Here is a 27,027-nt window from a genome sequence, read left to right on the forward strand (position 1 = left end):
TTGGGAGGCCTAGGCAGGTGGATCACCTGAGGTCAGGAGTTTGAGACCAGCCTGGCCAACATGGTGAAAGCCCATGTCTTTCAAAAATACAAAAAAACTTGGCTGGGCGGGTGGTGCATGCCTGTAATCCCAGCTACTCAGGAGGCTGAGGCAGGAGAAATCACTTGAACCCAGGAGGTAGAGGTTGCAGTGAGCCAAGATCATGCCACTGCTCTTCAGCCTGGGCAACAGAGCAAGACTCAATCTCAAAAAAGGCAAAAATGCTGAGCCATGAATACATTACACTTTTAAAGAAGAATATTACTGGAAGATGGCTGGGCGTGGTGGCTCATGCCTGAAATCCCAGCACTTTGGGAGGCTGAGGCAGGCAGATCACCTGAGATCAGGAGTTTGAGATCAGCCTGACCAACATGGTGAAACCCTGTCTCTACTAAAAATACAAAAATTAGCTGGGCATGGTGGCGGGTGCCTGTTATCCCAGCTACTCGCAAGGCTGAGGCAGGGGAATCGCTTGAACCTGGGAGGCGGAGGTTGCAGTGAGCCGAGATTGCGCCATCACACTCCAGCCTGGGCAACAGAGCAAGACTCCGTCTCAAAAAAAAAAAAAAAAGAAGAATATTACTGGAAGACAACACTATATTCACATCACTTACCTTAATTTTACTCTGCAATTTTGACTAAAAAAAGAAGTCAGATTGTAAATAAGAACAAACTGGTTTAGCTAGTCTGAACTAATCTACACTATAGTAGTCATCAGCCATACCATATAAGGATGTTACAGTCAAGAACAGACTGCATGTATGGCAGTGGTCTCATTAAGATTTACTATGAAGCTGAAAATTTCCCATTGCCTAGTGACATCACAGCCATGGTGACATTGTCAGTTGCGTTTGAACCAGAGGGACTCCATCTTGAATAGGGACTGGGTAAAATAAGGCTGAGACCTACTGGGCTGCATTCCCAGGAGGTGAGGCGTTCTAAGTCACAGAATGAGATAGGAGGTCTGCACAAGATACAGGTGATAAAGACCTTGCAGATAAAACAGGTTGTGATAAAAGAAGCTGGCCAAATCCCATCAAAACCGAGATGGCAATGAAAATAACCTCTGGTCATCCTCACTGTTTATTATATGCTAACTATAGTATAATGTATTAGCATACTAAAGATACTCTCACCAGCGCCTGACAGTTTACAAATGCCACGGCAACATCAGCAAGTTACCCTATATGGTCCAAAAAGGGAGGAACTCTCAGTTCTGGGAATTACCCACCCCTTTCCCAGAAAACTCATTAATAATCCACCCCCTATTTAGCATATAATCAAGAAGTAACAATAAGTATAAGCAGATGAGCAGCCCATGCTGCTGCTCTGCCTATGGAGTAGACATTCTTTATTCCTTTACTTTCTTAATAAACTTGCTTTCACTTTACTCTATGAATTCACCTCAAATTCTTTCTTGTGTGAGATCCAAGAACCCTCTCTTGGGGTCTGGATCAGGACCCCTTTCCAAAAACAAGGTCAATAGTGCAAAGCAGTACCTTTTCTATGCTTAGTCATGTTTAGACACAGAAATACCATTGTATTACAATTACCTACAACATTCTGTATAGTAAAACATGTTGTACAGATTTGTAGCCTAGGACCAATGGGCTATAGCATATAGCCTAGGTGTGCAGTAGGCTACACCACCTAGGTTTGTGTATTAATAAGTACACTCTCTGATATTCACATGACAAAATTGCCTAACGATACATTTCTCAAAATGTATGCCTGTTGTTAAGTGACCCATCACTGTATCTACAGTAGATTAAATCCTGAAAGAAAATCTAATATAATGAGAGATTATATACATGTGACAATTTCCAAATATCAAGCTAGTACCAACATCCTATTCATACGTACTTTGAAAGAAAAAAAATCTAAGTGAATTGCTTGATTAAAGCAGTCTATTCCAAATGGCTTTCGTCAAAATTATTTCAAAATGGTATAGTACATATGCTTCCTAGAGTATACTAATATTTTGGCACCTATGAATTATGTTAATATTTCTTCCATTCTAATACTACCACTATAATAGTAAGAAAAACAGAAAAATGATGATGATAATAATGGAAGACTGGAAGGCAAACAAAAAGTTGGACAAGAAGAAAGTGGATTAGAGGTGTGCCGTGCAAGCTATCCCACTGTGTACAACTTCAGGAAGATGGATGAGGAAGACATGCAACAGGGGAGCAGAAGAAACAAACTGAACTAATAATATCAACTATCAGAGAGAAGGGGAAAAAGCACAGTAAGTTACCTAAAAATATAAGGTAAAAGGAGAGCAAAAAATCTAGACAACTCCCTTGATCTTGACTACTTTGGAGTACAAAGGTAGGTAGATATTCCCAAAAACACTGCCTCTTCCCAAAAAACTTCGTAAAAAGCCACTTTTCTCATAGACATTAAATACATACTACTGTGCTTACAGGTGTCTATTTCAAATTCATCATAATTTAGTTTCCATTTATTTAATGACTGCCTAACAGCACATTAAAGCCCAATAAGTCACTTAAATTCTGAACTAGAAGGGTGTCCAAATACTTTTCATATCTCCAGATCTGGCAAATCTTATGAAAAACTTAAAACAGAGGTATTGTTTTAGACAGATATATATGTATATACCAATCATCCAATCCAGTGACAAGTTACTAATAAAATGCACAAAGAAAAATGTACTAAAGGTTTTCTTGATCTATTGTTTTATAAATACCTACTACTTATGTAGAGTCCAGGCAAAACTATATCATCAGCATTTTGCCCCGAGGAAACCAGAATACTAACATAAGTTCAATAAAAAACAAGAAATCATTACTATCAAAATTCTCAAGGTACAAAAGAAATTTCATTTCCCATTATCTCTGAACCAACCATTCATAAAATTTACAGTTTATAGACCTTAATACCTATTACTGCTTCACTGTCGGTTATATGTCCTTTGTAGGGCTCAAAACACATTCATCAAATATTATTTATGACTGGGTACAGTGGCTCACGCCTGTAATCTCAGCACTTTGGGAGGCCGAGGCAGGCAGATCACCTGAGGTTGGGAGTTCGGGACCAGCCTGACCAACATGGAGAAACCCCATCTCTACTAAAAAATACAAAAATTAGCCAGGTGTAGTGGCGCATGCCTGTAATCCCAGCTACTCGTGAGGCTGAGGCAGGAGAATCGCTTGACCCCGGGAGCTGGAGGTTGTGGTGAGCCGAGATCATGCCACTGCACTCCAGCCTGGGCAACAAGAGTGAAACCCCATCTCAAAAAAAAAAAAAAAAAATTATTTACCTCTTGCCATATAAGAAGCACTGTTCTAGATTCTGGATATACAGAAAACAAACATCATTGCTGTCATCCAGGAACTTAGTGTATAGCCAAGAGAAAATGAAGTAAACTGATCAGTATAATATACAATGTAATGTCCCTTAAACAAAGATATGTACATGATGTTACCTAAACCAGTACATAGGGATATTAAATCCAGACTTCTGAGTGTGGTAGAGTGAGAGTCAAAACATTTAGGCAGATTAGGCATTTAGGTTGATACCGTGTCTTTGCCATTATGAACAGCACTGCAAAGAACTTTCACATGCATGTGTCTTTATGGTAGAGTGATTTATATTCCTCTGGGTATATACCCAGTAACGGGACTGCTGGGTCAAATAGTAGTTCTGCTTTTAGCTCTCTGAGGACTCACCATACTGCTTTCCACATGGCTGAACTAATTTACATTCCCACCAACAGTGTATAAGTGTTCCCTTTTCTCTGCAACCTCAGCACCTGTTATTGACTTTTTAATAACAGCCATTCTGACTGGTGTGAGATGATTTTGATTTGCATTTCTCTAATGATCAGTGATATTGAGCTTTTTTTCATATGCTTGTGGGCCACAGGTATGTCTTCTTTCGAAAAGTGTCTGTTCATGTCTTTTGCTCACTTTTTAATAGGGTTGTTTTTCTCTTGTAAATTTATTTAAGTTCCTTATAGATGCTGGATATTAGACCTCTGTCAGGTACATAGTTAGCAAATATTTTCTCCCATTCTACAGGTTGTCTGTTTACTCTGCTGACAGTTTCTTTTGCTGTGCAGAAGCTCTTAAGCTTAATTAGATCCCACTTGTCCATTTTTGCTTTTGCCGCGATTGCTTCTGATGTCTTTGTCATAAAATCTTTGCCCGTTCCTATGTCCTGGATGGTATTACCTAGGTCGTCTGCCAGGGTTTATAGTTTTCGGTTTTACATTTAAGTCTTTAATTCACCTTGAGTTCATTTTTATATATGGTGTAAGGGGTCCAGCTCCAATCTTCTGCATATGGCTAGCCAGTTATCCCAGCATCATTTAACTTGTTAAATTTATTTTTATTTTGGGTTTGCTGGTACATGTGAAGGTTTGTTACATAGATAAACACATGTCATGGGGGTTCGTTGAACATATTATTACATCACCCAGGTATTAAGCTCAGTACCCAATAGTTATCTTCTCTGCTCCTCTACCTCATATAACCCTCCCCACTCAAGTAGACCCCAGTGTCTGTTGTTTCCTTCTTTACGTTCACAAGTTCTTATCCTTTAACTCCCACTTATAAGAGAGAACATGCAGTATCTGGTTTTCTGTTCCTGAGTTAGTTTGCTAAAGAAGAGAGCCTCCAGCTCCACCCATGTTCTCACAAAAGACATGATCTAGTTCTTTTTTATGGCTGTATAATATTCCATGGTGTATATGTACATTTTCTTTTTTCAGTCTGTCACTGATGGGCATTTAGGTTGATTCCATATCTTTGTTACTGTGAACAGCCCAGCACAATTTATTGAATATAAAGTCTTTTTCCCATTGCTTGTTTTTGTCAGCTTTGTCAAAGACCAGATGGTTGTAGGTATGCAGCCTTATTTCTGGGCTCTCTATTCTGTTCCATTTGTCTATGTGTCTGTTTTTCTACAGGTTCCATACTGTTTTTGTTACTGTAACCCTGTAGCGTAGTTTGAAGTCAGGTAACATGATGCCTCCAGCTTTGTTCTTTTTGCTTAGGATAGCTTTGGCTGCTGGGCTCTTTTTTGGTTCCACATGAATTTTAAAATAGTTTTTTTCTAGTTCTGTGAAGAATACTGATAGTAGTTTGATAGCAACAGCAATGAATCTGTAAATTGCTTTGGGCAGTATGGCCATTTCAATGATATTGATTCTTCCTATCCATGAGCATGGGAGGTTTTTCCATTTGTCTGCATCTTTTCTGATTTCTTTGAGCAGTGTTTTATAATTCTCATTATACAGATCTTTCACCTCCCCAGTTAGCTATATTCCTAGGTATCTTTTTTCTTTTTGTGGCAATTGTGAATGACACTGATGTGGCTCTTGGCTTGGCTGTTTTTGGTGTATAGGAATGCCACTGATATTTGTATATTGGTTTTGCATCCTTAAACTTTGCTGAAGTTACTTACCCAAAAGTCATTCAGCAGCATGCTGTTTAATTTTCATATAATTGCATGGTTTTGAGGATTTTCTTAGTCTTGACTTCTATTTGTATTGCACTGTGGTCCAAGAGCGTGTTTGGTATGATTTTGGTTCGTTTGCATTTGCTGAGGATTGTTTTATATCCAATTATGTGATTGCTTTCGGAGTATGTTCCATGTGGAGATAAGAAGAATGTATATTCAGTTGTTTTAAGGTGGAAAGTTCCATAGAGGCCTGTCAGATCCATTTGATCTAATGTTGAGTTCAGGTCCTGAATATCTTTAACTTTCTGCCTTGATGACTTGTCTAATACTGTCAGTGGAGTGTTGAAGTCTCCCACTATTATCGTGCGGGAGTTTACATCTTTTTGTAGATTTCTAAGAACTTGCTTGATAAATCTGGGTGCTCCTGTGTTGGGTGCATATAAATTTAGGATAGTTAGGTCTTGCTCGATTGAACCCTTTACTAGTAATGCCCTTCTTTTTTTTTTTAATCTTTGTTGGTTTGAAGTCTGTTTTGTCTGAAATTAGGATTCTAACCCCTGGGTTTGTTTGTTTTTTTTTTTTTTTCCGGTTTTCTGTTTGTTTGGTAGATTCTCCTCCATCCCTTTATTTTGAGCCTATGAGTGTCATTACATGTGAGGTGAGTCTTTTGAAGACAGCATAGCACTGGGTCTTGCTTTTTTATCCAGTTTGTTGCTCTGTGCCTTTTAAGTGGGGCACTGAAGGTTAGTATTAATATGTGTGGATTTGATCCTGTCATTGTGTTGTTGGCTGGTTATTATGTTGGCTTGTTTGTGTGGTTGTCTTATAGTGTCACTAGTCTGTGTGTTTAAGTGTGTTTTTGTATTAGCTGGTAGTGGTCTTTCCTTTCTATATTTAGTGCTCCTTTCAAGATCTCTTGTAAGGCAGGCCTGGTGGTTAACAAATACCCTCAACATTTGCTTGTCTGAAAAGGATCTTTTTTTTGAGATAGAGTCTCACTGTTTCACCCAGGCCGGGCTGCAGTGGCACGATCTCAGCTCACTGCAACCTCTGCCTCCCGGGTTCAAGCAATTCTCCTGCCTTAGCCTCCCAAGTAGCTGGGACTACAGCTGCCTGCCACCACGCCCAGCTAATTTTTTTTTTTTTTTGTATTTTTAGTAGAGACAGGTTTCACCATATTGGCCAGGCTGGTCTTGAACTCCTGACCTTGTGATCTACCCGCTTCAGCCTCCCAAAGTGCTGGGATTACAAGCATGAGCCAGCTAGAAATGAAATTCTTTGTTGAAGAATTTTTTCTTTAAGTATGTTGTAGGCCCTCCTCAATCTCTTCTGGCTTGTAGGGTTTCAGCTGAGAGATCTGCTGTTAGCCTGATGGGGTTGCCTTTGCAGATGACCTACCTTTAACATTTTTTCTTTCATTTCAATCTTGGAAAATCTGATGATTATGTGTCTTGGGGATGATCTTCTTGTATAGAGTCTTTCAGGAGTTCTCTGCATTTCCTGAATTTGACTGTTGGCCTCTCTAGCAAAGCTGGGGAAGTTTTCATGGACAATATCCTGAAATATGTTCTGTAAGTCGTATGCTTTCTCTCCCTCCCTTTCAAAGACACCAATGATTCATAGATTTAGCCTCTTTACATAATCCCATACTTCTCGAAGCTTTTGTTCATTCCTTTTAATTCTTTTTTATGTTTGTCTATCTTATTTCAGACAGCCAGTCTTCAAGATCTGAGATTCTTTCCTCAGCCTGGTTTATTCTGTTGTTAATACTTGTGATTGCACTGTGAAATTCTTATACTGTGTTATTCAGCTCTGTCAGATTAATTAGGTTCTTTTTTATACCAGCAATTTTGTCCTTCAATTCCTGTATTGTTTTATTGTGATTCTTAGTTTCCTTGGATTGGATTTTTCTGTACTCCTGAATCTCAATGATATTCATTCCTATCCATGTTCTGAATTCTACTTCTGTCATTTCAGCCAGTTCAGCCTTGGTAAGAATTCTTGTTGCAGAAGTGGTACAGTCACTCGCAGGACACTCTGGCCATTTACTGGAGTTCTTGAGTTACTGGAGTTCTTGTATTGGTTCTTTGTCATCTCTGCATATGGGTGTTCCTTTAACTGTAGTGTAGATTAAGTAGTCAATAGACTTCTCTTTCAGACATTTTCACAGGGCCAAGGCTTTGTGCAGGATCTTTATTTTATGGAAGCTGATTTCTTATCTTTGGTTTCAGAGGGGTATGTTAGAGAGGTATTTTTGGTGTTGAAGTTATGGACTGCGATCCAGCAGATGGCACTCAGGTGTACTGGTCAGTTGGTAGAATCTTGCTCGGATGGGTGGCTCCGCAATTTCCTCACAATTGCAGCCACGTTCCCTCTCAACACTCTGAAAGTATAGGTATAGGTTCCTCTTCCCCTTGAGTGCTGGCTGTAGATTGCAGCTTTGCACTCCTGGGCTGCCCACTGCAGTTCTGGGGTAATCTCAGTGTTTATGTTCCTTCCTCAACAAATTCCCTGAGCAGGGGAGGTTCCCCTGCCTCTGTGTCGCTTCTGGGTGGGCCTTCATCCTGTCTTGCTTTTCTCCATTCTCCATGGGTAGAGTTGTTTCCTTGATTAGTCTTGATGCATGTACTTGGATGATTCAGCTATTTACTCGCCCCTTCCATTCCTCCCTGTGAGAGCCACACATATTAGCTGCTTCTAGTCAGCCATCTTGGTGACCCCCCCACTCCCACAATGTGTTCTACAATTAAGAAATATACTTCTAAATAACCTATGGATTGAAGAAGTAATCACAGTGGCAATTTAAAAAATCAAAATATTAGCGAAATGATAATGAAATACTATAAGAACTGAGGTATGCAAAGAAAATGCATAGCTATAAAAGACAGGAAAATCAAACGGCTAATCATCCATTTCAAAAAATCTGAAAAAGCAGTGGAGAAGTTCAGGATTGCCACCCCAAAATACACTGCTATGGAATATTGATTATTTTGAGCTAAAGGTACTCTGACCTTCCTTTTTCTTCCTGAAAGCAGGAGATGAAACTCCCATGTGAAAAGTGCCCTCCTTGTGCCAGAGGAAAGAAAGACATTTTTAACACCAGGGATGAAAAATCAAGACCAAGAGAAATCTGCACACATAAACCTTAATAAACTAACCTTACCTTCCTAGCCTCTTCTCCACAATTAACTGTTCTAGTCAAAACTCCATATTCTTGTCACATTTTCACAATCTGATGCTCTTTGTGCTTCCTCGTATTATAAGTATTCAGCTCTAACTGCTTTTTTGTGTCTTTGTTTTTCTGGCATAAGACAGACTAACCAGAGAAAAGCGTATGACCCCAGAAGGGTGGAGGAGAACTTTGCCTCCCTGAAGCAGCAAATTAAACCACAAAAAAGTAAAAGAAAGGACACAAAGAGCAGTAATAAATGTCAAAGAACACTAAAACACAAAAGAGAAAAAGCCAAAAGTTAGTTCTTTGAAAAGAATACAATTAATGAATACCAAGTGAGATTTAAAAAAGGTAAAAACAGACAGCAGAAATAACCAATAATATGGTTGATGAAGGAAACATAACAAATCCTCTCAACATTATGCCATCAATGTCAATGTCCCATTTCTTTTCTTTTCTTTTCTTTTCTTTTTTTTTGAGATGGAGACTAGCTCTGTTGTTCAGGCTGGAGTGCAGTGGCACAGTATCGGCTCACCACAACCTCCACCTCCTGGGTTCAAGTGATTCTCCTGTCTCGCCTCCTGAGTAGCTGGGATTACAGCGTTATGTCATAGTGCCCAGCTAATTTTTGTATTTTTAGTAGCGATGGGGTTTCACCATGTTAGCCAGGCTGGTCTCAAACTCCTGACCTTGAGTGATCTGCCTGCCTCAGCCTCCCAAAGTGCTGGGATTACAGGCATGAGCCATCACGCCGGCCCAATGTTCCATTTCTTGATCTCATGGGTGCTTATATAAGGGTTGGCTTTGTGATGACACACCAAACTCCATATTTATGTATTGTACACATGTTTAAATATGTTCTCTTTACAATTAAAAAATGTAATCATTCTATAGCAAAAATAAACAAGAGGTGGGGGGTGTGGAGGTAAGAGGCCTTTTAGAGGACTCAAACTCCAAAAAATTTCAGACAAGGTCCTGAAAAATTTTTTATTAGCTACTGTAAAGAAATTTTTAATTATAAAGATAAACTAATAGTGTTTCATCAACTGTGGTTTCACCATCTATGACTAATATTAAACATAAATGTTTATTAATGTATTCATTAATAAATTTATTTTAAGAATGGTAACTAATATCTCGTACATATATATAAAAAACAGGCTATAATTTGCTAAAATAGATGACAATGATAAATTTTAAATACTTGGCTTTAAGAGCCTAAAAAAATCAAAATTCCGTTATGTACTAGTCCAGTTTTGCATTGCCATGAAGAAATGAGGCTGGGTAATTTATAAAGAAAAAAGGGTTAATTGGGTTCATAGCTCTACCGGTGATACAGAAGCATGGCTCTGGCATCTGCTCAGCTTCTGATGAGGCTTCACTGAGCTTTTACTCATGGTGGAAAGCAAAGTGGGAATGGGCACATCACATGGCAAGAGTAGGAGCAAGAGAGAGAGGTGGGGAGGTGCCATACTCTTTCAAACAACCAGGTCTCATGTGAACTCAGAGCAAGAGCTCTCATTACCTAGGAGTGATTGGCCCCCATAATCCCATACTTCCCACCAGGCCCTACCGCCAACATTGGAGATCACATTTCAACATGAGATGTGGAGGGGACAAACATCTAAACCATATCATTCTGCTGGCCCCACTAATCTCATGTTCTACTCGCACTGCAAAATACAATCATCCCTTCCCAATAGTCTCCCAAAGTCTTAAGTCATGCTGGCATCAACTCAATCAAAAGTCTAAAGTCTTATCCAAGACTCAAGTCAAATTCCTTCCACCTATGAGCCTGTAAAATCAAAACAAGTAACTTGATAGATCAAAACAAGATACATTGGTGGTTCAGGTATTAATCAGCCAAAAGAAAGGGGCAACAGGCCACAAGCAAGTCCAAAACCCAGCAGGGCAGACATTAAACCTTAAAACTCCAATATAATCCTTGACTTCATGTCCAGCAAACTTGTGTGAGGGGTGGGCTCCCAAGGCCTTGGGCAGCTCTACCACTGTGGCTTTGCAGGGTACAGCTCCCATGGCTGCTCTCACAGGTTGGACTTGAGTGCCTGCAGCTTTTCCAGGCTCAGGGTACAAGCTAACAGTAGATCTACCATTTTGGGGTCTGGAGGGTGGTGGCCCACTTTCCATAGTTCCACTAGGCAGTGCCCTAGAAGGGACTCTGTGTGGGAACTCCAACCCCACATTTCCCCTCCACACTGCCCTAGTAGAGGTTCTCTGTGAGGGCTCCACCCCTGAGGCAGGCTTAGCCTGGGCACCCAGGCTTTCTCATACATCCTCTAAAATCGAGGGGGAAGCTGCCAAGCCTCCTTTATACTTGCCCTCTTAACACCACATGGAAGCCACTAAAGCTTATGGCTTGCATCCTCCAAAGAAGCAGCCCAAGCTGTACCTGGGCCCCTTTGAGCCGAGGCTGGAGCTGGAGCAGCTAGAATGTGGGGAGGAGTGTCCTGATGCTGAGCAGGACAGTGGCACCCTGGGACAGGTCCCTGAAACCATTCTTCCCTTCCAGGCCTCTGGGCCTATGATGGGAGAGGCTGCTTCTAAGATCTCTGGAAAAGGCTTTCAAGGTCTTTTTCCCATTGTCTTGGATATTAGCACTTGGCTCCCTTTTAGTCATGCTAATCACTCTAGCAAGTGGTTGCTCCACTGCCTGCTTGGATTCTTTCTCTATCACAGGGACAAACTCTAAATTTTCCGAATTTTTATGCTCTGCTACCCTTTAAAATAAGTTCCAACTTTAAGTTATTTGTTTGTTCCTGTATCTGATCACAGGCTGCCAGAAGCAGCCAAGCCATGTCTTGAATGCTTAGAAATGTCTTCCACCAGATACCTTAAGTCATTACTCTTAAGTTCGACCTTCCACAGAACCCTAGGATTTGGACACAATGCAGCCAGGCTCTTTGCTGGGGTGCAAAAGGGTGACCTTTACTCCAGTCCCCAACAAGTTCCTCATTTCCATCTGAGAACTCATCAGGCTAGCCTTCACTGTCCATATTTCTATCAGTATTTTGGTCACAACTGTTTATCCAGTCTCTAAGAAATTCCAAACTTTCCCCTGTCTTCCTGTCTTCTTCTGAGCCCACCAAACACTTCCAATCACAGCCCATTACCCAGTTCCAAAGCTACTTCCACATCTTCAGGTATCTTTACAGCAACGCCCCACTCCTCAGTACCAATTTTTTGTATTAGACTGTTCTTGCAGTGCTATAAATACATACCTGAATCTGGGTAATTTATAAAGAAAATATGTTTATTATGGCTCATGGTTCCGCAGGCTGCACAGGAAGAATGGTGACCACATCCACTTTTGGTGAGGGCCTCAGGAAGGTTACATCATGGGGAAGGTGAAGGGGAGCAGCATATCACATGGTGAGTAAGGGAACGGGTTAGGGGGAATGTCCCAGACTCTTTTAAACAACCAAATCTGCATGAACTGAGCAAGAACTCACTCATCACCAAGGAGATGGCGCTAAGCCATTCATGAGCAATCTGCCCCCGTGATCCAATCACTTTCTACTAGGCTCCACTTCCAACAGTGGGAATCACACTTCAACATGAGATTTGGAGGGTACAAACATCCAAACCATATCAGTACAGAAGGAGCTTATTTAGTAAAACCACCAGAAACAAGAACAGCAGTTTCCCCTCTCACCTACCTCCCACAAACCCTCCTATAAAATATCTCAGAGACCAGAGATTATAACAACTTTGAATAAAAGGCTACAAAACCCAAAATAATGGTAACTTAATTGTTTTGAAAAGCTTTGTTATAACTTGAACAAATACTCTAAATGCCTTTATGTGAATGAACTTAAAAATGTATATTGATATCACACTAGTTCCTTTAAAAAAAAAAAAGAAAGAAAGAAAGAAGAGAATATGGACTCCATTTCTTCTCTAGTGCAGAGTTCTTTCTTCCTTGGCATGCAAAGTACTTCCAGTACAGAACTGGTCACACTGTATTTCTAAATATTTGTTTATCTATCTGCCTCCCCCCATTAGATCCAAGGCTCCATAATGAAAATCAGTTTACACAAATTAATGTGAGCCTGGTATGGGTCAAGCACTACACTACTTTCTGGAGAATCAAAGTGTACAACACACACATGATTTATGACCTCATGGACCTTACATGAGGTTACAGGATGCTTCTCATAGGAAGTGATGTTTAAGTTGAGACCTAAAGGTTAACTGGCAGTTAGCCAAACAAAGTATGGCAAGAAGCATATTCCAAGCAGAGAATACAAGTAAGTCATAAGGTGGAAGGTCACTCCTATATTCTTTATTTCCACTAGCACTACACATTGCATAGTAAATGTGTTCCATCAGAGATAATGAGATGATGGGGAAAGAAAGGTGTGACAAGACGGAAGAATGAAAGAAAAAAAAATTAAGTCAATATAGGAGCAGGCCTATTATATCCAAGTTTGTGTGTTTTAGATTGACAATTTGCATTTAAATATGCTATTTAATTAGGCCTTTATAAAAATGAAAAATAACCACTAATCAAGGGTCCACCCAATAGCTGCTTCCCATGATGCTCTAAAGTACTGTGGAAGAGAAGCAATTTGAGCAGGTAAAATTTTGACATTCTTCTGCTCTACAAGAAAGTGCTCAAAAGAATAATGTATCAGATAGAAAGAGCAAAGTATCTATTTCCATCACCTTACTTATCCAGCCATTTTCTTCCTAAAAGCACTTCTTATATTTTAAGAATCCAACAGCAGGGTCCAAATCTTTCTTACACCCACTAACTCATCACTCAGCATAGTGTGAATAATAATACTCTCAACTGTTCAAAACACATACCTTGGGTTTCCACAACAGTCAAAACTCAATTCCTAATTATGCAAACATATTGTGACTATAAAGGGGCGTAAATAACAAGACTAATGTTTCTCCCTACCAAAATAAGTGTATTAAAAAGTGATGTATGCTATGTGGAGAAACCGGAACTTGTGTGCCCTGCAGGTGGGAATGTAAAATGGTACAGCCACTGCGGAAAACAGTATGACGGTTCCTCAAAAGATTAAAAAACAGAATTACTATATGATCCAGCAATTCCACTTCTAGGTAAGTAAACAAAAGAAATGAAAGTAGAGTCTTGAAGAGACATTTGTACACCCATGTTCACAGCAGAATTATTCACAATAACTAAAATGTGGAAACAACCCATCGACAAATGAAGGCACAAGCAAAATGTGGTATATACATACAATGGAATATTGTTCAGCCTTTAAAAGGAAGGAGATTCTGACATATGCTACACCATGAATAGACATTGAGGACATTATGCTAAGTGAAATAAGCCAGTCACAAAATGGCAAATACTCTATGATTCCACTTTTATGATGTATCTACAATAGCCAAAATTGTAGAGACAGAAAGTGGAATGATGATCGCCAGGGGACAGGGGGAGGAGAGAATGGAGAGTTATTGTTTAATGGACATATAGTTTCAATTCTGCAAGATGAAGAGTTCTGGAAATGGATGATACTGATGTTTATACAATATAAATGTACACAATACCAATGAACTTTATACTAAAGAAGGGTTAAGATGATTTAAGATGATTTATTTTACCATAATAAAATAATTGGGGAAAAAAGTAAATTTTTTGTCTGGAAATACACAATTAGAGATCAAACTGAGGACATATCAACTTGCCTCAAACACAACAAATTGGTCTGGTGCCATTTAGAATGAAATCAATTGTAATACTGTGATCCCCTTCCATGATGTGCTGATTATTCACACTGAGTCACTTAAAAATTAATGCTGTCATCTCATTTGTGAATAAATGAACCTGTCTTTCCTTCTAATAGGTTAATCTTTGAAGTAAAATAGACTACAAGGACAACTCATGAATTAACTAGTTCTAGAACTCAAAGTTTTAAAAGAGAAAAAAAGTGCTTCAATAAAATCCAAAAAATGAAAAAAAAAAGTGATATGGTGCTATGGTTTAGATATGGTTTGCCTGTCCCTACCAAATCCCATTTTGAAATTTGATCCCTAGTGTGGTGGTGTTGAGAGGTGGTCCTGGTGGGAGGTGTTAGGATCATGGGGGCAGATTCTTCATCAATGTCTTGGTGCCATTCTCTCAGTAATGAGTTCTCACTCTGGCAAGATGGGATGAGTTCTCAAGGGAATAAGTCAGTTCCCAGTAAAGTGGGTTGCTATAAAGCCAGGACACCCTTTAGGTTTGGTATCTCTTCACATGTGCCTGCTTTCCCTTTGACCTTCTCTGTCATGTTCTGATGTGGCACCAAAGTTCTCACCAGAAGCTAAGCAGATGTCAATGCCATGCTTCCTGTGCAGCCTGAAGAATAATGAGCTAAACAAACCTCTTTTCTTTATAAATCACCCAGCCTCAAGCATTATTTTACAGAAACACAAAATGAACTAAGACATATGATAAATAGACAAGGTCCTAAGCCAATAGTGTTAAAAGTACTAAAATATAGTAAATTCCTATATTTATTTATTTAGAGGCAAGATGTCACTGTCACCCAGATTGGAGTGCAATGGTGTGATCTCAGCTCACTGTGAATGAGCTCAAGTGATCTTCCTACCTCAGCCTCCCAAGTAGCTGCGACTACAGGCGCATACCACCACACCTGGCTAATTTTTGTATTTTTTGTAGAGACGGGGTCTTGCTCTGTTTCCCCAGCTAGTCCTGAACTCCTGGGATAAAGTGATCTGTCCGCCTCAGCTTCCCAAAGTGATAGGATTACAGGCATGAGCCACCATGCCCAGCCAGGTTCCTATCCAGAGTTTCCAGTAAGAAATTGTTATTTCTACTGTGTTAACCTGTATTATCTGCTCAAAAATTAACCATAAACTTATTTTTATATTTTTTAGAGGAAAACAAAATTTAAAGGAGAGTAGGGAAGGAAAGTTTACTGTTTTGTTCTTTCCACATTTCTAAAGTATTCTTCTTCCCTGAAACCAAGGCTAATGGAAGAATAAGGGTGGAGTTCACAGAGAATGTAGCAGCTATCCATAGAGTCAAAGGGAAAATTTAGAGCACTTAAACAACAGGTATTTTATAAAAAGTCAATTCCTCACTGCTATGAACTTGAATATTTATGTCCTCTCCAGTATTTGTATCTTCTCCAAGATTCACATGCTGAAATCCTAATCCCCAATGTGATGACATGTGGAGATAGGGCCTTGGGGAGGTAATCATGTCATGAGGGTGGAGCCCTCATGCTGGGATTAGTGCCCTTGTAAGAAGAGATACAAGAGAGCTTGCTTCCCCTGTTTCCACCATGTGAGGACTCAGCAAGATGACACCTGTCTGCAAGCCAGGAAGACAGCCCTCACTGGAACCTGACCATGCTGGCACCCTGCTCTCAGACTTTCCAGCCCCCAGAACTGCAGAAAATAAATGTGTTGTTTAAGCCATCTAGTCTATAGTATTTTATTACAGCAGCCCAGGCAGACTTAGACATCCATGTACTCACTTCCAAGAAAAAGAAAACTTAAATAGCAATATAACTCTTCATTTAACTCAAAAAACAAAGAAATTATGAATATGACAAATCTTCTCAATGGCAAAGCATAACTTCCCTTTAAAAGACTATGATGACTATAAAACAATATGGAAAAGAGATTATGATACGTTAACTTTTTTAGAAAACAAAATACAGTATATAAGTACTATGAATTAGAATCATTTATAGTACATACATAAACAAAGAATGAAGGAAAGAGAAAAAATGGCACTAAGATGAATGAATCCTTTAATGTTGTTAACAGACTGTTCTCATAATAAATAAAATTGGAGCTAAATAAGATATAGGAATAAAAATGTCCATAAGTACCAAACTATAACCCTAAATTAAAAACTGTCCATGAAAGCAATATAATAGCAGGCACAAAAATTTCATAGAAAAAACTATGTACAAATTTAAATCTTAGAAGATTATAAGTTATTTGTTAGGAGGTGATAATTTCAACTGTGCTGGCCTTTTAGCATCCTATAACTACTGACAGTACAACTAAAAATTTAACTTGGAAAACCAAATAAGAGTAGTAAGAGCAATTAAATTTTTTTTTAAATGGCAGGGCCTTTCCCAAATGTTTTCCATACACCATCACTGATCTTCACACAAATCCTGAAAAACGGGTATAATAATTGGAAAGTGCTGCTTTTGTTTTAAAAACAAAGAAAGGACAACCAGGTATTACACACTTCCTGATACAAAGTATATTCCACTGTGAAGTTTTTTTTGGCAAAAAGAAAAAAGAAAAGAAAATCAAAATTAATTCATATCAAGACTAGAGATCTAATTACTTTTTTTTTTTTTTTTTGAGACGGAGTCTTGCTTTGTTGCCCAGGCTGGAGTGCAGTGGCACAATCCTGGCTCACTGCAACCTCCGCCTCCCAGGTTCAAGTGATTCTCCTGCCTCAGCCTCCCAAGTAGCTGGGATTACAGGTGCACACTACCACGCCCAGCTAATTTTTGTATTTTTAGTAGAGACGGGGTATCGTCATGTTGGCCAGGCTGGTCTCGAACTCCTGACCTTAGGTGATCCGCCCACCTCAGCCTCCCCAAGTGCTGGGATTACAGGCGTGAGCCACCGCGCCCAGCCATAATTACAATTTTAAATGACACACGGTAATCAATTTGCAAACTCCAGGCTGTGGTAAACTACAAAACAACTAGGCTTCTTTAACAAACTGCAAAGGGGGGTAAAAACAGGAGAAACCTATGGCTTAAAAGATACTTGAGAGGCATACTAACCACTGAGGTGTACAGACCTTGTTTGAATCCTGATACAAATAAATTTTTAAAAATTTCTCAGTCAGAATTATTTGAACATTTGCTGGATATTTTATGTCATTAAGAAATTTTCCTGATATTTTGGAGGATAATATTTATATAAAGTTTATATATGAAAAAGAGTAAACAGAAAAATATACACATAAAGTAACACAATCTCTGAAGGTCTTTTTAAAAAAGTGAGGAAAAGGAATATGTGATATTTTTACCAAATATTTATTTGACATGACCATTACTTATGTAATAAGTCAAAGAATGTTCAAAACTAAATGTGAGGTTAATTACTGGTGTGTGACACAGAATATAAGTAATTTGAGGGAAGAGCAATATTCATTATGCATAAATGGTAACACTGTAGATACATATGCTCTTAACAACTGATAATTGATCTATTTGAACTTTAAAACGTCTACTCTCAAATTGGGGGGAAAAAACTTAAGACTACAACAAAATTAACTGCAGATCAAATATGACAAATATTTTAACTTTGAATTATTGGAGAGAGGAACTGAAAATTGAATATTTACCTAATACACGACGAAATAACTTATCTTTGAGGGAGTATAAAAAATAAAAGAAAAATGTCCCCAAATGTAATAACATTTTAAACATTTACAAAAATAAAAACAAAGGGAAAACTACAAAGGTAAAAACTGTAATGTACAAAGAACCCATTCAATTATGTAAGATATTAAGACTTCATTTATTTCACTGAACTAGTATTTTTGAATACCTACTATGTGCCAACCATTGTGCTAGGTGCTTATCCCTGAAGGGAGAGTTACTACAGGGGAGCACAGGAGAGCCTACTGGGGTGCTGGAAATAGTCTATGTCTTCACTTGAATAGTGGTTACTTGGATATATACATAGGTAAGAGTTGTGGACTTCAGTGTAAGTTGTACATGAAAAGTTCATTTGTGTTGCTTTCCACTTCTGCTAACTGTTCTTATACACACTACTTCAATTTTAATTCACAGAACCTTGAAACAAATTTCTACATAGTCAGAGTATTACATGCCGTCTTATGACAGACGTTTTAAACAATCCAGGAGGAGAAAACATATGTATACATTTAAAAAAAGTTTCCATTAATAGAAAATAATTACATCAGTGGGTTCTATTTATTGATATATATATCACAAAAGTATTAATTGAACGTTTTTCAAATGTTTATTTCTCCATCAGCCACATACTTTAATTATGCCGCCAGTTATGAATTTAATGATTTTCCCCCATATCAACATTTCTCAGTAGTCAGTGTACCAATTTCATAATTTTTGCTATGCACTACTAGTATACAGTTACTTAATTTTTTTTACTGGCCTTTAACTTTGATTAGCCTCAACTAATAAAATCCATGAATTTACTGGCTTAAGTCAAAAGCTGCATATTTTCTAATATATAATATATAACTGTAAAAATTACACGAGGAGATACACAAATCTTATACTTGCTATCAGTAAATCTCTCTCTTTTTTTTTTTTTTTTGAGACAGGCTCTCACTCTGTCACCTGGGCTGGAGTGCAATGGTGCGATCTCGGCTCACCACAACCTCCACCTCCCGGGTTCCAGCAACTCTCCTGTCTCAGTCTCTCAAGCAGCTGGGATTACAGGCGTGCACCACCATGCCCAGCTAATTTTTGTATTTTTAGTAGAGACAGGGTTTCACCATGTTGGCCAGGCTGGTCTCAAACTCCTGACCTCAGGTGATCCACCGTCTCGGCCTCCCAAAATGCTGGGATTACAGGTGTGAGCCACCATGCCTGGCCAGTAAATCTCATTTTTAAGTCCAGAGCTCTATTGAGAACTAGGTGTGGACCACTTTACACCTCTGGACCTCAGTTTCCTCATAAGTAAAATTATGAGGCTAAAATGTCAATTACTGACACTCCTTAAAATTCTAATATTCTACAATCTAACAGCCAGCAGTTTTACCTGCTGTCTATATACTGCTGACATAATCACTGCAATGCAAAAGAATGTAAGGTATACGGTACCACCTCAACTTTAAGGTCCATATTAGGACCCGTCTTTAGAGTAATAAATTAAGGAGGGTGGTGGGCCGGGGTGGGGGGGGATTGTGCAACATGAGGCAACTTACAATAACCACAACCAATCAATAAAGTACATTAATTACAGTTTTCTAAGGTTTTTCAACTTCAATTAAAACCCTTTGATCCTACCTAATCAGGAAAAAGTCAGCTCTTCAAAAGAAAAATCAGTTCAAGTAGGAAACCAAAACAATAAATAAAATGTTAAACATTTTATTACAACTGAAATACACATATATCTCCAATCTTTTGATGGAAAGCCTTATCATCGAGTATAAATCTGTCAATTAGAATTACATATCTTCCTTGTTTAAACCACAGCTATAATACATGGGTCTGAGAGCTCTACGGGTAGTTCTTTAAAGTGAAGCAAAATTTAAAACATTTGTAAAGCCATCAGTTTGGAGAATCCTACATGTTCCAATTACTTTCCCACCTTTTCTAGTTATCGAATTATCTTATCCATACCAAGACAGGCCCAGGGAAATGCCTACAAAAAACATTGAGTTGCAATACAGAAGAGTCCTGAGCTTAGGGAACCCAAATATTTTATAATGGACAGCAAGAATGCCTGCCTTTTCTTTTCCTAAGGAGGAAAATACTATCATTATCTTCCAAGGCTGCTCACTAGATAAACATTCTTGAAAAGATAGTCTAGAGTAACAGGCAGTCAGTGCTTTACTTGCAAGATATGCAGAAATGCAAGAAATCAATACAGAGTTGTCTTCCAACTGTCTGTTTATCCCTGTCTACTTAACTGCTACCAAATACAACCCCCTGTAGCATTTTACCTTCTAATATATAAGCATTATTGTTGGCCAGGCACGGTGGCTCACACCTGTAATCCCAGCACTTTGGGAAGCCAAGGTGGGCGGATCATGAGGTCAGGAGTTCAAGACCAGCCTGACCAACATGGTGAAACTCTGTTTCTACTAAAAATACAAAAATTAGCTGGGCATGGTGGCACATGCCTGTAATCTCAGCTACCCGGGATGCTGAGGCAGGAGAATTGCTTGAACTGGGACCTGGGAGGCGGAGGCTGCAGTGAGCCAAGATCATGCCATTGTACTCCAGGCTGGGCTACATGCAGAACGAGACTCCGTCTCAAAAAAAAAAAAAAAAAAAGTATTATTATTATTAACAGAAGATGAAATCATGATTCACGAGCCATTTCTAAGAAACTTCACTCTTGTAAATAAGAGTTAGTTGTGATTACCAGAATTTTTTCTATGTGCTTTTAGACAATTTGAACAATCCTTTTATATATAAATCATGCCTTGTCGAGTCCAGTCTTAATAACCAAATGCCTCTGCAATGAAGTTAGTCATCACCCAAAAAGCTTCAGAAATTAAATGAATCAAGTGAGTACTATAGAAAGGGTACATCCTAAAATAAAAGATAGTTGTCACAAGCCAAAGAAGATAAGGAAGTGTAACAGAATCACACACACACACACACACACCCCCACACCCACACACACAACGATATAGCTATAGTATTAGCTATAGCTATAGCTATAGAATTAGCTATAGCTATAGCTATAGAATTAGCTATAGCTATAGCTATAGAATTAGCTATAGCTATAGCTATAGAATTAGCTATAGCTATAGCTATAGAATTAGCTATAGCTATAGCTATAGACAGCTACTAGGGAAGGCTGAGGTGGGACGATCACTTGAGCCCAGAAGGCAGAGGTTGCAGTGAGCTATAGTGGCACCACTACACTGCAGCCTGGACAACAGAGGGAGACCCTGTCTCAAAAAAATAAAAATAAAAATAAGTAAAGTATAGCAACTTTAAAATTTCATCAAATTTTTCACTTCTCCCAACCTGCTCTCAAGCTGTAACACAATCTTATGCCAGAATTAACCAAGGATACCAAAGTCCAAAACAGGGGTAGTGTGGTCTACCTCTGAAAAAGCAGTATGAAGTTATTATGTCACTACTTCATTTCAATCTTAGTTTTGTTTTTTTTTTTAACTATGACAAAGCTAAAATATCATTATGAATTTCAAATGTGAGAAACATTAAGGATTCTAAGCTGTTTCTTATACTAAGGGCTTCTGCTTAGGAACAACAATTATTTAAAGCATTATGAACTAACAATCAGAAACTGAACTAGGATATTTAGGTGCATACTATAAGGAAAATACAAGATAATGCTAAAACTTCAGAAAAATAAATTTAAGAAAACTGGAATCCTTGCTATTTTTCTCTTCTTGGGCACTTGTTACTATCCCCTTCCAAAAACAAATCAGTTGGTGAGTGGATTTGTAGAAACCTAATCAAAGCTTAGAAGATATGTCAGATTACGAAACCCAGCTGAAACCTTTTGAGCCTCTAAACCATGAAGCAACTAACCATTTGTACTTGCCTTAGAATAGCAGTGTCATGCCAGCTCTGGATTACCTACCTGCTACTACCAAACAGAAAAAAAAAAAAAAAAAAAAAATTCTTATTTAAGTCACTGTTCATTTGGCTTTCTATTAAAACAGTAGATCTGTATCTGAATACATCGTTGAAACCCTTTCTGTGAAAAACTGAAGAAGCTAGTGGGGGAAGAAGACTCGAGATGAGAATAGGCTCAATATTCAAAGGCCAGCATGGCTAAAGCATAGTAAGCAATGAGGAGAACTATCTGAGATAAGGCTCTAGAGACAGTAGAGTCTGGATTTTATTCACTGTGAAAGAGGAAACCAATGAAAAGCCTATGCAAGGCAGGAACATGATCCACTTTATACTCGAAGACACATTACTAGTTGCTTTAAATGCATTATTACATAATGTAGTCATCACATAAACCCTATAAAGCAAGTAATTTTTCACTATAGCCCCATTTTCAAAATGAAGACACTAAGGCTCAGAGTAGTGAAGTAACATGCTGATTGCTCATTCTGCACCATCCACAAAAGCCTCTATGATATGATATTCCTTTAACATGTCAAGCAGATTTCCACATTTTTTTCCTTTTCTTTTTAGACACAGGGTCTCATTCTGTTGCCCAGTCAGGAGTGTGGTGGCAAGATCATAGTTCACTATAATCTCAAACTATTGGAAACAAGGGATCCTCAGCCTTACTCAGCCTCCCAAGTAGTAAGAACTATAGGCACGTGCCACCGGGCCTGGCTAATTTTTTTTTTTTTTTTGTAGAAAAGTCTCACTATGTTGCCAAGGCTGGTTTTGAACTCCTGGCCTCAAGCAATCCTCCCTCCTCAGCCATCCAAAGTGCTAGGATTACAGCTGTGAGCCACCACACCCAGCCACCACAAGGTTTTTGTATCTGCTGTTCTTTGCCTAAAACACTCTTCCTTATGGTTCACTCTCTCACTTCTTGCAGGTTTCTTTGTTTAAATGCCATTTTATCAAATAGATCTTCCCTGACCATCCTAGCTACAAATAGCAAAATAGCAACTTGCCTCCTCCCATTCTTTTATTCATCTTTTTACCAACTACTTTTTTCTCCAAGACACTTAACACCTGACATACACATTTGTTTATATCCCCACATATAAGTATAGTATATTATATCCCCAAATAGAAGCGCTCCATAAGCAGTTTGTTTTGTTCAGTGAGGTATTCCCAACACCTAGAAGACTGCCTACCACAGGAGGTGCCTATCACAGTAGGTGCTCCTTAGACACTTAAGAATTGTGGACTGGCAGAGATAAGGAGTTAACTTTATCATCAAGCAAACAGACTCTTTATAGTATAATAAAGCAATAAAGGCATGAAGGCTTAATTCACTTCCCTGAAGACATAACTAACAAAGGAGTATTAGACTGAAGATCTTCCACTTCCAGAAACAACATAAGTTCTCATCAATGAACTACATAAATGAACCCAACTATAGACATAATAAATTGCCATCCCTATTATTTTTATTAAATGTTATAGTACCATTGTGTTAGTCCATTCTCACACTGCTATAAAGAACTGCCCGAGACTGGGTGATTTATAAAAAGAGGTTTAACTAACTCACAGTTCCACATGACTGAGAAGGCCTCAGGAAACTTACAATCATGGCAGAAGGCAAAGGGGAAGCAGGGACCTTCTTCACATGGTGGCAGGACAGAGAAGAGTGAGCAAGAGCAGGGAAAATTGCCTTATAAAACCACCAGAAGTGCTTTTTAAAGTCATTGTATCACCTTTTATCACTCACTTAGCATCATAAAACAAGCACAAAGAAAAACAAGTTGTGTTACTTAAGTGACACCATTCTCCTTTTCTTAGTTAGCTTCCAAGCAGATCAGCAATCTAAATTTGACTTTCAGTAATTCAATGGTAATAAAGTATTCCCTCCATCATTCAAGTTAGGTCCAACTCAGGTTATAAAAACTAGTCCCTTCAGACCAATTGCTTGTACATTTCTACAGGCACCTTTTTGGCAAACCCACATGGATTTTAAGAAATGGAGAATGAGGAGACAGGAAAATATTAATAAGATGTATCAAACTGTGACAATATGTGAAGAGTATTGTGTATATACAAATAGGAAACAATTGAAAGCCTTCAACATGTGTGGGTGGGGGGAGAGATAACTGAATTAACAGGCCATGTAGTAAAACTTAAAATCAAATCCAGTAGTCTTGAAGGTATAGTAATTGTTTAGTTTTGAAGGTATAGTAATTAAGTACTGCACACTAAAAAAAACTGACCAAAAGGCCGGGTGCGGTGGCTCACGCCTGTAATCCCAGCACTTTGGGAAGCCGAGGCAGGCAGATCACGAGGTCAGGAGATCGAGACCATCCTGGCTAACACGGTGAAACCCCATCTCTACTAAATATACAAAAAATTAGCCAGGCATGGTGGTGGGCACCTGTAGTCCCAGCTACTCAGGCGGCTGAGGCAGCAGGAGAATGGCGTGAACCCAGGAGGCGGAGCTTGCAGTGAGCCGAGATCGCGCCACTGCACTCCAGCCTGGGCAAGAGAGCAAGACTCCTTCTCAAAAAAAAAAAAAAAAACTGACCAAAAAATACACAGAAATGGACAAATCTGTTCCTTAAAATTTTTCTTTTCTAAACAAAAATTTTTGTTGTGGACTGTATCTGAGGCACTATATTCTCTAAGAAGAAAAAAAAAAACTGTGCTCCTTCAGCTGAAATAACATTCTAATTTCTCTGATATTCACCCCCAATTAAACTAGGTGGTATCAGAAAATGAAAAGCACTTAATATATTTAAGAAAATACCATAGTGAAAAAAAATCACTATAAATTATCTATTTTAAGCAAAACTATTTGATGTTGCTCAAACAACATAGCAAAACTAGATTATTTCACTTTATTATTTGTTAAAAATCATCTCCCTTCGTCACACACTGAATCTATGAAGTAATTAATAATGAATACAATGAATGCTTATATGTATTAGGATCATGGCAAATCTATAAAGGCTGAAAGGCTTGGGTTCAGCCAATGAAGTTAATATTGTATTATAAGATTTCTAAAAATGTTATATCCACCTAGAAACTACGGCAGTATTGGATTTTTGTTTTAACCTGTCCTGACCCATTTCCCCTTCCTCTGTTAACATCCACCTTGATCTTCTTTTGGGAAAGGAACATCCCTCCTCCAACATATGCAATCTTGGTACTCCACGCTCCCCTAGCAAAAAGAGTGGACAAAAAAAAAAAGAGCCAGACCAATTAGTCCGTGCCTGTCTCTCTCTCTCTGATAAATGTGAATCACAAGCAGAGTGATCACGTGAATGAAAAACAATCACAAAAAAAACTATCCTAATGGGGGCTCCACAAAGATTGTTGCTTTCTGCTCTCTAGATCCCTAAAGCTGTTCAAATGTCTATTATTTCTAAAACTCCATTTTTCATCTTGGAAGAAAATGAGCTTATCATCCTAGTAAATCATTTAAGTTACCCAAACCTTTCTATTACTTGAACTGAAAAACCCTAAATTGATATAGGTACTATTTCAGACATTTGTAACCAAAATAGTCTACCTTTGAATAAGGAAATAAAATAAAAATTAACTTCAAAATATTTTTAAATGAATTTACAAAAGTAAAATCAATGTCAGACGTAGAACATTTTAAAACACCATATATCCTATAATAAGAAAAAAATACAATAGCATAGTATTCATTTATGTGTTTCTTGCTAGGTTTTTAAACTCCATTACATAAGACCTATCCTATAACCATATGCAAGAACCAGGTTTTTTTTAAGACCAGGTTTTGATAATAATCATAAGGAGAAAAAAATGTTTACTCAGGAATGTAATCTCTTCTTCAATTTTCATTTGGATCCTACTACTCAAGGTGTCTTCTCTGGAGCTCCTGCTTCATTTCTTCTTACCCACTATCAAATGAAGGATTTGCGGTAAACTTCATGATTAGGACTAAGAAGAAAAACATTTCTAAAAATATCTATTTGAGCAGCTGACTGATGTTTCCATTTGTCTGACTGATCTTGCAATCCACTGAAGTCTTTATGAGGCAAATACAGGAGCAGACACAAACAAGTGATGACCAGCCCTCCAAAAGCACTTAACAACGATCAGTCTATATCAACAACTTAAAGGGGAGAAACTCAAGCGCTCAGAAATGAGATTATTAACCTCATCTCCACCTCATTACCTACCGGTTTTCCAAAAATCTAAGCTGTTATCAAGTGCAAAGCTTAGAAATGTCTTTCAAAGGACAAATGTGATTTCAGTAGGAAAAAAAATACATCTATATTCCTACTATAGCCTGGGACTTACTATTCATCAAAACAAGTTAATTCAAATGCATAACCAACATCTATCGTCATTTCCAGTATGTGAGAAATGAGGCAAAATAAACAGAAGATAAAATCTCTATCTAGGAAAGCACACGATTTAATCGGAAAGATCAAAAATACACGTGAAATAAAACATTCATGTATAATCAATATTATAATTGAATATGCTACATTTTACCTTTTCTCCTAATATTTTTACTGTAAACTAAAGTGGTTTAAGAAGGGGAAAATACCTGAGTGCTATTTTGAAACCAGGAATTGTATTCATTAATGAGATTTTTTAAATGTCCATTTATATGTAGTCAGAAACACAATTAAATGCAATTTTTATCTAACATTTTTCTTCAATTCAACATGTTCCCAATTAGCACACACTATAGTTTGGCAACTGCCATTACAGTACCTCAAATGTTCCTGCAAAAGACTGCTTCAGGCAAGGATAGGAATGTTTCTGTTAAAGAATGGGCGAAGAAGGAAAAGAAACACAATTTTAAATTGAAAAGTGTTACAATTTCATTTCCTGTCAAGTATCAGACTTGGTATTTAAACACAGGGCTTCTGGTACACACTTTTGTTGCTGCAACCCCAATTTACTGACCTTGTCAAAAATCATATACTATTGGAATCTAGAGTTGCTTACTACCAATAACGGGCTACAGAAGAATACCAATTGCTGTCTAATTCCTTCCGACTAGCTGAAAGTACTTTGCTTCTTCCTTAATATATACAATATCTGCATTGGAAAATAACAAGCAGGAAGTCCCTGGTGGTGGCAACATCTTAGAAAGCA

The 27,027-nt window shown here is 38.3% G+C and overlaps 1 protein-coding gene and 1 long non-coding RNA gene across 7 annotated transcripts in view; one reads left to right on the plus strand and one right to left on the minus strand.

Moving 5' to 3' along the window:
- OSBPL8 (oxysterol binding protein like 8) overlaps window positions 1-27,027 on the minus strand; it is a 208,020-nt gene that overhangs the window by 155,797 nt on the left and 25,196 nt on the right. The gene's annotated exons all lie outside the window — the stretch shown is intronic.
- LOC112441425 (uncharacterized) overlaps window positions 1-27,027 on the plus strand; it is a 198,397-nt gene that overhangs the window by 19,956 nt on the left and 151,414 nt on the right. The window contains exon 1 of the long non-coding RNA XR_010108849.1: window positions 1-27,027. This exon is cut by the window's left edge and continues 19,956 nt beyond it; it is cut by the window's right edge and continues 22,153 nt beyond it. This is a non-coding gene — a long non-coding RNA (uncharacterized LOC112441425).

Source organism: Pan paniscus, chromosome 10 (assembly GCF_029289425.2).
Source record: "Pan paniscus chromosome 10, NHGRI_mPanPan1-v2.0_pri, whole genome shotgun sequence".
Classification (NCBI taxonomy): domain Eukaryota; kingdom Metazoa; phylum Chordata; class Mammalia; order Primates; family Hominidae; genus Pan; species Pan paniscus.